The sequence below is a fragment of the Zingiber officinale genome, chromosome 5B (genome assembly GCF_018446385.1).
Source record: "Zingiber officinale cultivar Zhangliang chromosome 5B, Zo_v1.1, whole genome shotgun sequence".
NCBI lineage: Eukaryota > Viridiplantae > Streptophyta > Magnoliopsida > Zingiberales > Zingiberaceae > Zingiber > Zingiber officinale.
This window is the reverse complement of record NC_055995.1, coordinates 31,567,896-31,584,318: the sequence shown is the minus strand read 5'-3', so window position 1 is coordinate 31,584,318 and position 16,423 is coordinate 31,567,896. Positions and strand designations below refer to the sequence as shown.

The 16,423-nt window shown below is 41.3% G+C and overlaps 1 non-coding gene across 1 annotated transcript; it reads right to left on the bottom strand.

The window, feature by feature from the left end:
- Positions 1 to 5,555: 5,555 nt before the first annotated feature.
- On the bottom strand, positions 5,556 to 5,659 carry LOC121988194. Its single transcript, XR_006113932.1, has one exon. It is a non-coding gene; the product is annotated as a small nucleolar RNA R71 (small nucleolar RNA).
- Positions 5,660 to 16,423: the final 10,764 nt, after the last annotated feature.

Sequence of the window (16,423 nt, the reverse complement as noted above, 5' to 3'; positions counted from 1 at the left end):
AGGCTCATTCTTCAGATCTTCATATCTAGTTTCATGAACTTCAAATATAGAAAATAATTCTTCTAAAGTATTTACCTCTAGATCCTTAGAGCTGTAATATTCATCTACTAAGGATACACATTCAGAAATCCTAGGAAAGGCATTAAGCTTGTCACGCCCCAGGTAGTCCCTGCTAGAAGAAATTTCGGCAGCATCTCCCCTATACGGGTGACAATCTGAAACTTCCTACAACATCCAGATACCTCGGTCAACACGGCCGAAATAATATATATAAATAATAAGCAACATCCACGCAGTTTAATAATAAAACTAAACTAATACAACGATAAGGAAAAACCAAGTCAAAAACCCTACTCAACTACACCCATAAAGCTCAAAACTTATATCCTACTCCACTACACCTATAAAACACAAATCACAATGATAAAATCAACTCACCTCTTCTGTCGTCTAGGCAGGCATGTAGCAAAACATATCCAATAAAACACATCAACAATAAAACCATACAATATCCAAGTGTCAAAACTAGAACAAGTCTAAAAAGTACAATAAGAAAACCAAAAGATAAAACACATCCTCACGATCTGCAGGGGACTAGCGACTGGAACTCTCCGAACAGCCTCAACCTGAAAATAGTAAATATCCACGGGGTGAATCAACTCCTCAGCGGGTAACTACCGATATGCATAATAAAGAAAATAACAAATAGCACTAACCATGCGTACAGTCTCCTGATATAAGAAGGATAAATGCAACTGAAATAAATAGGAGAACAACTGTACTAACCAGGACCTGGTGTATGGATAATAACCCGAGAGGTGTAGGAATCCTGTATGCATGTCAAACAAATGCATCCATCCAATATGCAGCATACAAGTGCAGCAAACACAAGCAATAAATGCATCAATGCGTATGATGCCAATGACATATCCTGGTCACCCCTACTGCCAGTCAGCCATCTCACACACGATGGTAAGACCGAATGGGTAGGGCTGTGACAACCGTGCACTCTTCCATCACTGCTCCTGATGAGTGACTAAGTGGATGGGATGCTGTCGGAGTACACCTATCCTCCTACCCTAAATCATAAGTGGGAGAACTCAATGCTCTCATCTCCCTGAGCAAGTCCAGAGGAGGGATCCCTGTCCTGCTACAACGTTGCGTCACACTACACATGAGTGGACCAACGGAGCCCTTGACAGAGCACCTGCTGCAACACACCCTGCCTGATAAAAACTACAAACTCATGAGTGGTTGTGTGTGCAGATCCATGTAACTGGCGATGTGCTCAATAATAATGGAGTCGATTATCACACAGCATGCAATCATGCGAGATGGTGCATGATACTAAGCATGGCAATATCCTGAACCTATCCATCTCTATAAAATGTGTATCATAGGACAAAAAATCAAATCAAAGGTACACAGATCAAATAAGATATAAAAACCTAGGTCCTAAACATAATAAAGCATGGTTATGTCACTACCCCTATAAGCATGTATAATCAGGTAGGTAATAACATGAAGTGCATAACAAGTAAACAAAACAAGCATGTAACAGGTATCGGGTAGTGACCAACCGATGCAGATAAGAAATATAATCATTACTATTTGTTAAAAACACTACTATGCATATCAAATGACAAATCTAAAATGATAAGTCAAAGTACCCGCCTCCAATAAGAAGATCGTATCTGGTCCAAATCCGACGTCGAGATACTCGTCTCGCGTCAAAGTCCTGTATCACCAATATATACATTTTTATTTAGCTAATATTCAATGAAATAGCTAAATAAAAATCTCTAACACTAAATTAGGGCAAACCCTAATTAACACATAAACAACTAATTACACAATCCATTTCCTACACTTAATTCAACCCATAAAAACCTAATAAATCTACACATGGTCGTCTAACTACAATTACCTCAATTCACAGCCGAAAAGGTTGCTGCCAGAAAGGAGACGCTGCTGGAATCTACCTCCCTGCCCTGATCAAGCTGTTGTCCACCAATTGAATACCCTACAATACACAAAACCTCACCGCTGGAATCAAACGGATCAAGAAGAAGATCACGCAATGGAGTTTATGGAATCAAACATCAACCCAACTCGTAACTTCCTCTCTGATGAAACCTTATTGTTGTTGTACTGAAGGACCAGGGCAAAGTAAGCGGGCAACAGCACTAGGACACAGCTCAATGATCAAAGTTAGAAGGGAATCGGATGCTGGCGCTGGCGCTGGAGCAGAGGAAGAGATTAGCCGGCGATCTAGGGCACAAACGGAAAGAGTCGGCTGCTGCGATCGGTTCCCCTGTGGCGTCGGCGTCAGAGGAAGACAAGGAGACGGTGTCGGTGGCTTAGGACTCGGTGATTATGGACCCAAATCTAGGGCACGCCAGAGAGATTTGGTGGTCGGGCAGCGGTGGCTTGGTTCCGCACGAGAGGGGCAGCTATCTGCCGGTGCTAGGGCAGAGGGGAGTCTCGGCTCGAAGCTTTTGCACTGGAGGGAAAGAGGCGTCACGGCGGCGACGTCGTAGAGGGCAGAGGGTGCTTCGGGAAGGAAGAAGGAGAAGAGAAGAAAAGGATTGGGCAGGGTTCTTGTATGCTCAGGAAGAAGAGAAACCAATGAGGAGTAGTTAGGGCAAATCGGAGGCTTGGCGCGAAGGAGGAGGAAACGGCATCGGGCACGAGTTCGGCGGAAGAGAAAGAAAAAAGGAAAAAGGAAAAAATCAAATTTTCCTCGTTAAAATGGGGTAGCCCAAACAGGCTTTCCCGGTGCTTAATTTTATCCCCGTAAACTCATCCATACTGTCTCTGAAAAATTCCAGAAAATTTTCTAAAAATTCTGGAAAATTTCGTAATGGTTATCCACCCAGTTTCGATATTTTACAAAGTGTGTACCTTAGCGAATCTCAATTGGTTACCTTTTCTCCAAGATTCATGAGTCCTATGATGAGTTCCTTGATTCTTGAGTGGAGGTGTGCAACGTTTTCGCCTTCTTCTAATTGAAGGTTATTGATATGGTTTTAGAGCAGATCCCATCTCGGTAGTTTTATCTCCGAGGTCCCTTAGTGTAGTTCTAGGAATTTCTTCCAGAGTCCCTTGGTTGACTTGTAGGCTCTGATCCAGTTGACTTCTTGAGGTGGTAAAATGCTAAACAGATGAAACTCTGCTTTTCCGTTTGCCACGAAGTTGACTTGCTCCTTGTCCATTGGTATTCTTCTTTGTCCTCTTCTACTACAAAATCAAATTTCATAATTAGTAATAAATCAAAATCTATCTTTAAGAATACCTCCATCTTTTTCTTCTAATTCACGAATTCCCCCTCAAACTTCGGTAGATAGATGCTCGGTCTGGTCATCACTTGTACTTCTATCGGCAGTTAGTCCTCTTGAAGCGTCCTAACTCTGATACCAATTGTAAATCCCTTGTGGCTGGCTAGAGGAGAATGAATAGCCTGCACAATAAATTCAAACAAAACACCTTCCTTGAAACTTATAGCTTGATTAAAATAAACACTTGCATAAAGAATTAAGAACCTAATTGAAAGGAAGAGGCACAGAAAAGAGTTACTTGTTTTGTAATCAGTGGATTGCTAATCCAAATGAATTAAAACTTACTAAAAATCTCCTTTGGGTGGTGTAGCCTCTTACAACAGTCAAACCTCACAATTACAAAGATAAACTCAAATGAAATCATTTTCAAGTGTTGTATCTAGCTTTTGGGATCAAAGTTGCATTTATAGTCCTGACGGGGTGCTTGGAAAGGTTCCAGGCGCCTGGATAGGGATAAAATTTTATCCCTATTGTAACAGATCACGACAGTTAACTTTGCGATAAATTTTCTAGTCTGAGCGCCTGGCCCGCTTAAACCTTATTCGCATTCGAGGATGCTTCCGGGGGCACCCTCAGCACCTGAGGTGGTCCAGGCGCCCAAACCAAATCTAGCTGCCTGGTGTCCAAGCACCTCGAATTGCTCAGGCTCCCAGACCACAATCAACATCCAGTTGACTTTTCATTCGGGTCATCCACTCCAGCTCCGCTTGTTTGGGTGATTTTGGCCATCCGAAATAGAGTTCACCTGAACCCATTTTCTGGCCTTCTCGAGCGTCCTTCCACTCCGACTTCTCATCCCTCGAAACTGTCACACGTTTCCTTCTCGTCCCCAAGCGTACTCTTCTGTAACACCTCGTCCCTCGGGCGCACTAAGCCCATCAGCTCTCTCTCGTGTCATCCTTCTCGCTAGCTGAGTCTTTTGCTCAACCTCCTGTGCTCCTAAGTTCCTACACACTTAGACACAAGGATATCAAAACATAACAGGACCTAACTTGACTTGGTTGATCACATTAAAACTATCACGAGGTACTTATAGATTCTTGATTCGACTTTATTATTCATACATGACTATGACACTAGCATGTGTTTTCATACCACAAGGATGCAAGGAAGGATTGAGAGGTGAATCTAATTCTTCAACCCATAAAGACCAAGACTTGAGGTTTTGTTCACAAAAGTAGTCTAAAATCTCTCATGGGCATCATTGGATATCACAGAACTTAATGGACTTATCCCAATATGATATCAAAAAATGGGAGATAGCACCTAGAGGACTGTGGGGTATCATGACAGGAGCCTCTCTAAAAAAGTGATCACTTTAGTAAAGTTACCCTAAAAGTAAGTATCGTGTTTGGGAAGGCACATAGGTATTATTCCAAAAGAAGATATCAGCTACCTTGGGATAGACCACCTAAATGCATTTCAACACTAAGGTAAAAGAATAGACTATATTAGGGTGTTAACGATCATCGCAGTGAAATCGAAGTCCTAGAATCTCTTCTCAAAATTGATTTTCTCCCATAAACTTTTATTGCTTTCTTAGTTCATTTTCTCTCTCGTGATTCTCTCAATTTTAATTAATTTAGATAGCTGACTTTGCAATTTGAATTGGAACTCGATTTATATAAGTGGACGATATTTTATTACTTGACGATAGTCGTGTGTACTTGCGAATCTCACACATCCAATTTTTGGAGTCGTTGCTAGACACTATTTCAAATCGATATTAATTCGATTGCGATTTGAGTTAATCTGGATTTTTCTTTATTGTTAATTTTCCTTTTTCATTTCATTTTCTTTTCTTTCACTATTGTTTTCTGGTTCTTTACAAGATACAATGGATTCTAACAACGAAAACAGGCTTTTAGGAGATTTTGTTGCACCCATTGCTAAAAGACTGAGGTTCAATATCATAAGACCTCTGGTTGATGTTGATAATTTTGAGTTAAACCCTACATTAATTTCCATGATCCAACAAAAATAAGTCGGAGACACACTTTCAGATGACTCATATCAACACTTAGAGAAATTTATGAATTATTGTGATACGTTAAAGTTTGGAGGCATTTCCACATATGCTATTAGGTTACTGGGATTCTCTTTCTCTCTGAAGAATAAAACTAAAACTTAGTTGCATTCTCTTCCACCAGGAAGTATCACAATATGAGCAGAGCTGGAGCAACATTTTCTGAACAAGATTTTTCCACCTAGCATGATAGCGAAATCAAATCACGAGCTTTGTATAAACAGATAGACAATCATTGTTTGAAGCATGGGACGGATTTAAAGGGATTGTAGCAGCAATGCCCCCATCACGGGTTGAAAAAATGGTTAATCATCCAAAAGTTCTACACTGTCATATTATACTCGACAAAGACTTGGTTGGATTCAGCTATAGGGGGCTCCTTGATGAATAAGAGGTTGAATAACACATACGACATTATTGATAATATAGCACTGAATCTTCACTAATGGTCAGATAAAAATAGAATTATACCGGCATAAGAAATCTCAGAAGAGAATGTAAAGGCTATCAATGACCATGTTTCAAAAGTCAACCTTGAGAACTCTCTTGAAACTGCCTCAATACCTGATATGGTCGTGCCGAAAAGCATAGCCAAGCCATGTTTGTTGTTGGAGCAAGAAAAATGGACACCTAGATCCAGTTTAGAAAATATGATAGAGAATGTCATCATGTTACAAACTAAATAGAATGAAGAAATCAAATAGTTAGGAGCTAAGTCTGAGGAATTGGCCGTAAAATGTGCAAGATCTTTAACACAACCCTCAGGTAAGTATCCCTTACTACCATAGATAACCCCCAATGAACATTGTAATGTCATTGAATTGAGTGTAGGTGTAGCGGAGGCCGGCAAGAGGGGGGTGAATTGCTTCTGAAAAAATTAAAATGATACCCTCCTCGGATCTTTCAACTCAAAAGTAAAGCAACTATAATAAAATTAATAGCAGAAATAAAAGGAGACAGAAATTAACCTGGTTACAACCAAGAGGGTTGTTAATCCAGGGCAGTAAAAAAAGCACAGTAAAAAAACTCCTTTGCTGAAGGCGGAGAAGTCTTTTACACACTTAAAATGCTCACTAGTTGCTAGAAAAGACTACAGAATTGATTGCTTGAGTTGTTGTTTCTTTCCTAGCTCCAGGGGCCTTTATATAGCTCTTGGAAAGTCTATCCCGAGGGTCCAAGGTGCCTCCAACAAGGTCCAAGGAGCCTCCAACGAGAGAGGGGATAAAACTTTATCCAAACAGCTCAACGTTCATTTCTGCCGGGTCCGAGGCGCCTTCAACAGGGGTTGAAGGCGCCCTCAAGTTGGAGGCGCCTTCAAGCCTGATGGAGGAACCTCCAAGCTGGCTGGCAGCTTTTCCAGCTTGGTTGCTTCTTTGCTTCGTCTTCCGAAGTCTCGTTCTGTTGGGTGATTCCGGCCAACCGAAATATGGCTCACTCGAACCCAATTTCCGACCTTCTCCTCGAGCAGGCTTCCGTCCGGCTTCTCGTCCCTCGAACGCCGCGCACGTTCTTCTCGTCCACCGGAGTACTCTTCCGCAGCTATCTCGTCCTGCGGATGCACCTAGCCTGTCGGCTCCCTTCCAGTGTCGTCCTTCCCTCTAGCTGCGTCTTCCGCTCGACTTCCTGCGCTCCTAAGCTCCTGCACACTCAGACACAGGGATCAAACAAAGCGGGACCTAACCAACTTGGTTGATCACATCAAAACACCCACGGGGACCAACAATCTCTCCATTTTTGATGTGCATCAACCCAAGTTCAAGTTAGGGTAAAAATAGGCAGAAAAGTAATTTTAAAAGAAAATTACTAAACTAACATATTAAGCATCAGTTTGCAATAAATAAAATTGCAACTACTAAATTAAGAGTTAACCAAAAATATTTTTAATTTTAAAAAAATTCTCTCCCCCTAAATATGTACTTCTCTAAGCTTATACCTTTCTCTCCCCCTTTGATCATAGCAAAAACGGGGTAACAAAAAAATTTTAGCATAAATTTTTAAGTTAGAAAAATTTCTAATTTAAGATGAAAAAATAGAAATTTCAAAAAGATTTCTAAGTAAAATGGAATTTTTTGGAATTAAAAAAATTCTAAGTAAAATTTCTAAGTGACAAAAGAATTCTAACTAAAATGATTTGTTTGGATTTTTCAAAATAATTTCTAAGTCAAAAAATTGATTTTTAGAATTGAAAAAAATTCTAAGCAAAACTTTCAAGAGACATTTTTCTAAATAATAACAAAAATGAATTTCTAAGGAAATGTTTAAAAACTTTTCAAAGCATTATTTAATTCTAATTTTAATGCTTTTATCAGAAAGTTAATTAAACATTTTAATTTCGATATTTCGGCTTCCAGGTCGTGGTGAGGCACTAGGCCTTCTTGGTTATTGGAGCAACAACCACTTCCTTAGACAAAACTTCCATAAAGAAATTCAAAGTTTAATTTTCTTACTGTAAGCTCTTAATTAAATAAATTACAGATTTCGGAACCCAATAGAGGTTCCTTCCTACAGGGTTATTCAAAAATTTTGGGGGAGCATAGTTCTTAGGCACTCTTCTAAGTTGACCCTGATGATTTCTAATGTACCAATTCAATTTTCCATAAATTATAACGTTTGATTTTGGAAATCTATTTAAGCATGCATCAGTTTTTAAATTCTTAATTTCTAATTTTAGATTATCATTTTCTGATTTTAGATTATCATACATCTCAAGTGGACATGCTTTTGCTAATTTCAATTTCAATTCAACATTTTCTTTTTCTAATTTGAGTAAGTCTTTAGAAAGAGACTTAATAAAGTGAAAAGACTGAGTCGGGGTTAGATTGCGTACCTGACTTACCTGACTCGGTGAGGCTCCCCCTTCACTACAGCTTTCCTCTTCTGATGTTCCTCCCCCTTCATCGATGCTCATCTCTGAGCTTGAATCTTCTTCCAGTTGATGGTTAGCTAGTAGAGCTAACCCTGAAAAGGCTTCGACGTCTGATTCGGAAGATGACGAATCTGATCAAGTGGCCTTCAGGTTCTTGTGCTTGGAGGGTTCTTGCTTCTTGTACTTGATCTTTTCTTTCTGCTTGCTCTTTAATTTCGGGCAATCATCCTTGATGTGCCCTTCTTCGTTGCAGTTGTAGCAACGAATCATTCTCTTTTTTTGCTCATGCTTCTGCGATCAAAATTTGTTAGATTTAAAAAACTTATTAAATCATCTTAGCATTAATGCAGCCTCGTTTTCGTCGATCGAGGCTTCGGAGTCAGAATCGTTTGCTCTTGCCTTCAAGGCAACGTTCTGACTTGCCTTTTCTACTCCAATGGGCTCTGCAATTCGAGATTCATGAAGTTCAAAAGTTGAAAATAGATTTTATAGAGTACTTACCTCGAAGTCCTTAGAGATGTAGTACGCATCTACTAAGGACGTCCATTCTTGAGTTCTTGGGAAGGCGTTGAGCGCGTATCGGATCGAGTGCTGATTCGTTACTTCTTCTCCAAGGTTGCTTAATTGCGTGATCAGTTCTTTAATCCTCGCTTGGAGTTGCGCTACCTTCTCGCCTTGGTTCATCCGGAGGTTCGTCAACTGGATTCGGAGAATGTCGCGCCTTGCTAGCTTCGCTTCGGAGGTACCTTCATGAAGCTCCAGGAATTTTTCCCAGAGATCTTTCGCGGAGTCGTAGCTTCCGATCCGATTTACCTCCTGAGGTGGCAGAATGTTGAGCAGGTGAAACTCAGCATTTCTGTTGGTGACAAAATCGGCTTGCTTCTTCTTGCTCCACGTTTTTTCTTCTTTATCTTTCGGTACTGTATATCCATATTTCATTATTAAAAGTATATCAAATTCAGTTTTAAAAAAATACCTCCATTTTTCGCTTCCATGTAGCGAAATCCCCGTCGAACTTTGGAGGATGAATATTTGCTCCGACCATCGTCTTGATCGTTATGCTTCATCGGCGATTAGTCCTTCTGAGGCGGTCTGGCTCTGATACCAATTGTAGGTGCAGCAGAGGCCGACAAGAGGGGGGTGAATTGCTTCTGAAAAAATTAAAATGATACCCTCCTCGGATCTTTCAACTCAAAAGTAAAGCAACTATAATAAAATTAATAGCAGAAATAAAAGGAGACAGAAATTAACCTGGTTACAACCAAGAGGGTTGTTAATCCAGGGCAGTAAGAAAACTCCTTTGCTGAAGGCAGAGAAGCCTTTTACACACTTAAAATGCTCACTAGTTGCTAGAAAGGACTACAGAATTGATTGCTTGAGTTGTTGTTGTTGGGACCTTGACGTTCGCTAGAGGGGGGGTGAATAGCGTCTCACCCAAATCGTCGCTTCCTATAATGGTTAGTGTGCACAGCGGAAATACAAGACAAACACTAACAATATAAAGCAAACCTAACACATTGATTTAACGTGGTTCGGAGATAAAGCTCATACTCCATGGCTGTCCGTAAGGTGGACGATCCCGATTCGTCGGTGGATGATTCCCCAGAGAACTTTCGGCTAGCTCGCGTAGCTCCTTGTGGGTGGAGAAACCTCGCCACAACCATGTACAAGCACGCTAGATCACTTGGGCACTAGTAGACTCTAATTAGGGTTAACCACCACTAAATTCATCAACTTTAACCAAGCTTCCAATGCTTGGTTATATAGGCCACGGGTTGGAAAACCCCGCCTACCAGTCGACTGCCAAAACATGCAGTCGACTGCCCTTCGTGGAAATTCGACCGTTACAGCCCAACGGCTCGATACCAACCCTCTGTTCGCTCCCAGTCGACTGTACCAGTCGACTGATGAAACCACCAGTCGACTTCTACAGTACTGCTACAGTAACGCTGCAGTGCTGCTACAGTAAACCCTAATTCTAGGATTTTACCCTGAGTACATTCACTCAGCACTCATTCTCGCCCGACCAACCTAAACATAGCCTTCTAGCCTCCTTCATCAGCCTTGCGTCCCTCGGATGCCTCCCCATCCTTCACGTCTTGCCTTCTGGAGCTTCCATCGGCCTTGTCATTGTTGTCGGGTCTTCCTTTGCCAAGAGGTCGCGCCTCCAGGACTTCATCTATTGCCAAGTCACTCTTGGACTTACGTTGCCAAGACTACATGCTTGGACTTACACCGCCAAGACTCATCCTTGGACTTTCCTCCTTTGCCAAGATCACACTTGGACTTTCCTTGTTGTACCTGTATCCTGCACACTCACAATGCATATCAAATACAACAATAAACCTAACTTAAACCTTTTCCCAAACATCAAAACTTAGGGTACCCAAATTGCTCAAACAATCTCCCCCATTTTGATGTTTGGCAACCCGTTTAAGTTAGGGAAACAATATAGCAATAATAATGTAAATAAATATACAATCTACACATGCATAAATCATGGAACCTAATCCTAGGCTCCCCCTTTACCTAAGCTCCCCCTTGAGCTAGATTTCTTGTAAAGATAAACTTCTCCCCCTTTGCTAATAAATGAGCAATCGCTCCCCCTTCACCTAAGCTCCCCCTTGAGCTAGGATTTCTTGCAAAGGTATGTAGGTTTCCCACTTAAACCTAAATTTCTTCCCCTTTGTGATACATCAAAAAGAGCTCCAACAATATCTCAATTATTGGACTCTTTGACCTCTAATGACCATAAACATCATGTATTAATCCCCCATAAGATTACATACATGTTCACCACTCTTTTGGTCATTTTATAATGCTAAAAAATATTCTTAGATTGTATCAGTCGACTGTCATAAGTACCAGTCGACTGACATAATCAAAACGAGCTTACAGAAACATTTTGTGCTCATGAACAGTGCTACCAGTCGACTGGTAAAACTAGCAGTCGACTGGCATCGTCAAAATGAGCTTACAGAGGTCTTCTGTGCTCAAAAATACTGTTACCAGTCGACTGGTGACTGTACCAGTCGACTGGTACATTATGTTAGCAAAAATTGACCTTTTTAATCTAACTTCAGGAATGCACCAGAAATTCTACAGATCTCCAAAAATTCATAAATTTTGTGGATAGGTCTATTTTAACCTTGTCTACTTGGGAAAAATATATATATAAATATATTTATCATAGATTCAAAGATTGATACAAAATTCAAAACTAACTAAATGGTTCAATTAAACCTTGACCTAAAGTCCTAGTTTTGGCTTCCTCTTGATGTATCTGCCCATACTAAATCATAATGCATCCCTAGCATTAGTTTATATGACATCTATACATCAAAAATTAATTTTCATGCAATATGAACCCAATTCATATTTCCATGCATGAAACTCAACTCAATTGTGCTAATTTCTTGGATTTAAGACTCAAGTCCGTCTCCAAATCACTTGGCACATTTAATAACTCATCTACCATGGGTCCCAGAGGCTTTTCCTAACCTTAGGAATTTGAACCTTAGTCACTTCCCTTGGTGACTCATCCACTATGGCTAGACCACTTCGATGCACCTCGAGTGACACTTGGCCTACAAAACTCACCTTCTTAACCTTAAACACATTGTCTTTGGTTAATTTATTCTTGTCCTTAACCTTGGACACCTTATCCTTGCCATAATTATATGTCACTCTAGCATATTCCTTTTTATTGGCCTTAGATGACTCTCCCTTATCCTTGGTCACACCTTCCTTACCAATGTCATGTGCTACCTTAGCACTTGACCTCCTTTTGGTCTTGGAGGGACCTAATTTGATATTTTTGGGTCTTTGACCACCCAAATACATGTCAAGTCCTTTAGGTCCAATAATGAACCTCTCTAGGACTTTCTCCATTTCCTCAAGCTTTGTCTTCAAGGCTTGATTTTTCAATTCTAGGGTTCTAACCCTAGAATCAACATGTCCATCATGGACATTCCTAGACCTACCCTTCCTAAGCATGTGTCTCCCCTTCTTGGGATTAATGCTTAGGTTTTCACCCACTTTCCTTCCCTTAGGCAAAGTGGTTTGGGTCTTATTAGGTCTACCCTTAGTGTATGATTTCTTAGGGTTATCTACCATGTTAACCTTATTTCTATCATTATACCTAAATCCATGATTATGCTTTGGTAAATAATCTACATTATTTCTAACAAGCATATAAGAATTGGAGATTGGATTAAACTTCAAAATAGGGATTAGCTTCCCTTTTACCTTTGAAGCTCCCCCTTGACTTGTGCTCCACTTCTTTTCCCATTTCTTCAAGTGCGCCAATTTCTTGAACTCTCCTCTCCTTGGGCACTTTGTGTGGTAGTGACCCCACTCACCACATGTAAAGCACCTAATGTGTTTCTTCTCCTTCTTCTTCCTACAACTCACATTAGTCTCTAAATTAACTTTAGTGAGTTTAGGGTTTACCTCCTTTACCTTCTTGAGCGAAGGACACCTACTCTTGTAGTGCCCCATCTTACCACACTCAAAGCATTTGATGTGATCCTTTGTGCTCTTCTTGGTAGTTGAGGTGGAGGGTTGAGCTTCCAAGATCTCCTCTTCCTTGGATTGCTCTTCTTCCTCTTCACTTGAAGATGTGGACGGTTCCACTTCTTCCTCCCTTGAAGATGTGGATGATACCTCCTTATCTTCCTTCTCCTCCTCGGATGTTGAGCTCATGTCAACATTCGATTGGTCCTTCTCTTCTTGGACCAATGAGTCATTCTCCTTGGGTTCCTCCTCTTCTTGGATTTGTGTAGGACTCTCATGAAGCGCAATTATCTTTTTCCAAAGGTCACTTGCATTCTCATATTCACCTACATTCAATATCGCATTAGGAGGTAATAAATTAATTAAAATTCTAGTTACCTCCTTGTCCGTCTATGATTGCTCCCTTTGCTCATCGGTCCAATATCGACGTCGGAGATGCTTTCCCTTCTTGTCCGTTGGAGCTTTAAACGGTTCCTCCAACGCAATCCATTGGTTCCAATTCATTTGGAACCACATCTCCATGCGCTTCCTCTAATAGTCAAAGTCTTCGCGCTCGTATGGAGGTGGGATTCAGATGTCCCATCCGAGAGGTCCCTCTGACTCCATCTTCTTCCTCTAGCCGCTCTCTTGGCGATTAGTCCAACAAGAGCTCACCTAGCTCTGATACCACTTGTTGGGACCTTGACGTTCGCTAGAGGGGGGGTGAATAGCGTCTCACCCAAATCGTCGCTTCCTACAATGGTTAGTGTGCATGGCGAAAATACAAGACAAACACTAACAATAGAAAGCAAACCTAACACATTGATTTAACGTGGTTCGGAGATAAAGCTCCTACTCCACGGCTATCCGTAAGGTGGACGATCCCGATCCGTCGGTGGATGATTCCCTGGAGAACTTCCGGCTAGCTCGCGTAGCTCCTTGTGGGTGGGGAAACCTCGTCACAACCCTATACAAGCACGCTAGATCACTTGGGCACTAAGAGACTCTAATTAGGGTTAACCACCACTAATTTCGTCAACTTTAACCAAGCTTCCAATGCTTGGTTATATAGGCCACGGGTTGGAAAACTCCGCCTACCAGTGGACTGCCAAAACATGCAGTCGACTGCCCTTCGTGGAAATTCGACCGTTGCAGCCCAACGGCTCGATACCAACCCTCTGTTCGCTCCCAGTCGACTGCTACAGTACTGCTACAGTGACGCTACAGTAAACCCTAATTCTAGGATTTTACCCCGAGTACATTCACTCAACACTCATTCTCGCCCGACCAACCTAGACCTAGTCTTCTAGCCTCCTTCATCAGCCTTGCGTCCCTCGGATGTCTCCTCATCCTTCACGTCTTGCCTTCTGGAGCTTCCATCGGCCTTGTCATTGTTGTCGGGTCTTCCTTTGCCAAGAGGTCGCACCTCCGGGACTTCATCTATTGCCAAGTCACTCTTGGACTTACGTTGCCAAGACTACATGCTTGGACTTACACCGCCAAGACTCATCCTTGGACTTTCCTCCTTTGCCAAGATCACACTTGGACTTTCCTTGTTGTACCTATATTCTGCACACTCACAATACATATCAAATACAACAATAAACCTAACTTAAACCTTTGCCCAAACATCAAAACTTAGGGTACCCAAATTGCTCCAATAGTTGTTTCTTTCCTAGCTCCAGGGGCCTTTATATAGCTCCTGGAAAGTTTATCCCGAGGGTCCAAGGCACCTCCAACAAGGTCCAAGGTGCCTCCAATGAGAGAGGGGATAAAACATTATCCAAACAGCTCAACATTCATTTCTGTCGGGTCCGAGGCGCCTTCAACAGGGGTTGAAGGCGCCCTCAAGCTGGAGGCACCTCCAAGCCTGATGGAGGTGCCTCCAAGTTGGCTGGCAGCTTTTCCAGCTTGGTTGCTTTTTTGCTTCGTCTTCCGAAGTCTCGTTCATTTGGGTGATTCCGGCCAACCGAAATAGGGTTCACCCTAACCCAATTTCCGGCCTTCTCCTCGAGTAGACTTCTGTCCGGCTTCTCATCCCTCGAACGCCGCACATGTTCTTCTCGTCCACCAGAGTACTCTTCCGCAGCTATCTCGTCCTTCAAACGCACCGAGCCCGTCGGCTCCCTTCCAGTGTCGTCCTTCTCGCTAGCTACGTCTTCCGCTCGACTTCCTACGCTCCTAAGCTCCTGCACACTCAGACACAGGGATCAAACAAAGCAGGACCTAACCAACTTGGTTGATCACATCAAAACACCCACGGGAACCAACATTGAGGAGTGGCAGCAACCTCAAAGAGCTTAAGAAGAATGAAAGAGATGTCAATGGAGAAAAGGACAAAAGGAAGCTAGAAGAGCTTAGCCATGTTACGCAAGCGAGGGTTTATAGACCGCCGATACCATTTCCTTAACAATTGGCCAAGACAAAGCTAGAGAAGCAATTCAAAAAGTTCCTAGATGTGATCAAGAAACTCTACATAAATGCCCCCTTCACCAAAGCATGGCAACAAATGCTCATCTAATCAAAATTTTTTAAGGACATACTGTCACACAAAAGAAAGGTTAAGGAATATGGAACTATGACCTTGTCAAAAGAGTGCATTACATTGATCCTAAATATGGTACCTCAAAATCTCAAGGATCCAGGTAGTTTTTTGATCTCGTACATGATTGGTGGAACTAGTTCAATAAAGTGTTTTGTGACCTTGGTGCAAGTGTAAGCCTTATGCCTTCATCTATTTGTAAAAAGTTAGATCTAGGTGATTTGAAACTAACAACAATGACTTTGCAACTCACAAATCATTCAGTTAGGTATCCATTGAATATCTTAGAAGGTGTCTCAGTTAAAGTTTGAAATTTCATTGTGCCTACTGATTTTGTGGTATTATACATGGATGAGGATCCTCGGATTCCCATTATTTTAGAAATGCCTTTTTTGGCAACTACTCGCATGATGTTAAAAATCACAAGTTTTCTTTAGTAATTAGGGAAGGGATAATTGAATTTGATTCATATCTAAGACTATTAAAAATTGATTGATGGGAATGTTTATTGCAGGGTGGATCTATTACAGTAGGTGGTGGGCGAAGAACACCTCAATGTTCATTGAATAATCCTTTGGAAGTGTGTCTTATCGGTGAAGAACTGATAGTCGAGAATAAAGAAGTTGAGGAGTATGCTCATATCATGGACAAAAATCCCCATGTTTCCCCCAAACATGTAGGAATTTAAAGGCTTAACCCCAACCAAAGTTAGAAGAAAACAAGTCCATCAAGTAGAATCTAAGCCCCTTCCTTCAACTCTTAGGTATAAATTTCTTGGACCCAAGTCTGTCATTATCAATGCAAGTCTGAATGCCTCTAAAACTAAAAAATTACTTAGAGAACTTAGGTCACATAAGAGAGTCATAAGCTACACAACTGATGATATTATGGGAATTAGCCCTTCCATGTATATGCATAGAATTTTGCTTGAGAACAATCATAAATTTTATATAGAGCATCAAAGGAGGTTGAACTCCAACATGAAGGAAGTTGTCAGAAAGGATGTGTTGAAATTGTTAAATGTTGGGGTGATCTTTTCTATTTTTGACAGTTAGTGGGTAAGTCATGTACATGTGGTTCCAAAGAAAGGAGTGATGACTATGATGAAAATTTTTTTAAAATGAATTAATCCCTATTAGGACTGTTATAGGTTGGCA